We start from the raw sequence: 1750 nt of genomic DNA, 5'->3' as shown, positions 1-1750 counted from the left end.
GGCTAGTATGTATGAAGACATTATAATCTTGAAGTAGCCTTGTTTCTGACGACAACTGCGCAAGCAAAACGCGAATAGACCATGAGGATTAGGACGAAGAAACGTGGAATGATGTTCCACGCCTCTAACGGTCAACATTATGTATTCAACATGCCTAATTTTGCAAGGAACCCTGAACTTTAATCTACCTGGTGGGCTACATGTAATCATCAAATTTGAGCAAATTCCAACCAAAGTTCCTATGAAAAGTCTTCAAAGTGTCTGATTTTTCATGTAAACACACCGCCCCTGGCTTGAATTCGTGGAAGTCTTAATGCCAAGTCAATCAGTCGACATCCTACCTGCAACGCCTGACATTTGTGCGATATGTTCAACAATGGTGGATTCCAATACACATTGAATTCATTCGACCTTAAATTATAAATTAGCGATTAAGAGTTGCTTCCAACACTGTGAAAAATCGCAAGATACAGAAACACTTGAGTAAAGTAAGCTATGGAGCGCAACTTACTGGCACTAATTCTAGTTTCCTGTGCTCTGTTTTCTGTCATTCAATTGGTTTGCTTTCCTGCAACAGCAGAAGCCCGAATGGCTGCCGCTATTTCTCGTCCTGCTCCCAACGCTAATGATTTCAATCCATCAACAGGTATGACTCATAGTACTAAGTTCCCACCCCAAATTGAATTTTATATTCATCCTTCACAATCTGCTGAATATTTGATACTATTATCTATTTTTATAATTTTGCAGCGTCATCGATTGGAGTTCGTGAAGGTGGGCAATTACCAATGAAAGTGTCGATGAAAAGAATGAAATCAAGGGAAATATTATCAGTACTTTCCCCTCCACCTCCATGTCCAAAGACTCATATCCCCGTTGTTCCCCGCCCAGATTGTTAGCCGCCACTGCAAACCTAATGAACCAGAAATGCATCAGCCTCGTCCCTGTATTTAATTGTGTCGTTTTACCAGAGTTTAGTGTTTCTTGCTAAGAGTTATCAGTAGTTTTAGGGCTATGATAATTCTTTCTTTCGTTTAATCTTTAATGTAGTAGAAAGATTTTCCGTAAATTGGTCTTCTCCAGCGCATCTTATCAACACCGACGTCATTAAACATCATCACTTCATGAATCTCTTCATGTTTAGTGACTTAATATCTGTACATTTCTAGTTTTGTAATTAATATTATTGTAAAATTTTGCTTCAAATAGCTTTTCAAACTATATAGGATATTTTTGTTTTAATAATACCTGAACATTTTGATGGATAAACAGATAGTTTTTCAATTTACATTGGATACTAAAGTTTTAAAGTTCTATATTTCAATTACTTGTTTGATATATATAATTCTAATATTATTAGATATTTTTTAGGGTGAAATTTGGAAAAGGTTTGCAAGGTGAAATATAGTTTTTTAATTTAAAATGGATACGAAAGTTTTAATGTTTTATACTTCAATTACTTGTTTAGCATATATAATTTTAATATTATTAGATCCATCTTAGTTTTAGATCTAATTAGTGTTGAGAGGGATTAAACATGTCAAGATGCTTTTCTTTTAAGTGCAAAACTTGAAAAAATATTTACAGCATGAGATATTGGATTACTTCCAATCCTCCCATTAAGATGGATCTATGGTGGTTGTTAATAATATTATTTATATTATGTAAATTTCACATCTCTATAGGTAAAGGTATTTTCATTTTTAATTTACTAAAACTTCAATTTTATTTTTATGGAATTTTCACATAT

At 33.7% G+C, this 1750-nt stretch overlaps 1 long non-coding RNA gene across 1 annotated transcript; it reads left to right on the top strand.

Moving 5' to 3' along the window:
- The first annotated feature begins 272 nt into the window (after window positions 1-272).
- Window positions 273-1245, top strand: LOC149242192 (uncharacterized). Its single transcript, XR_016245699.1, has 2 exons — window positions 273-646; window positions 751-1245. It is a non-coding gene; the product is annotated as an uncharacterized LOC149242192 (long non-coding RNA).
- The last annotated feature ends 505 nt before the right edge of the window (window positions 1246-1750 follow it).

The sequence above is a fragment of the Pinus tabuliformis genome, chromosome 8 (assembly GCF_031772625.1).
Source record: "Pinus tabuliformis cultivar Carrire ecotype Pingquan chromosome 8, CPIR1, whole genome shotgun sequence".
Lineage (NCBI taxonomy): Eukaryota > Viridiplantae > Streptophyta > Pinopsida > Pinales > Pinaceae > Pinus > Pinus tabuliformis.
Note: the sequence above shows the minus strand (reverse complement) of the source record. Positions and strands in the feature narration are given on the sequence as shown.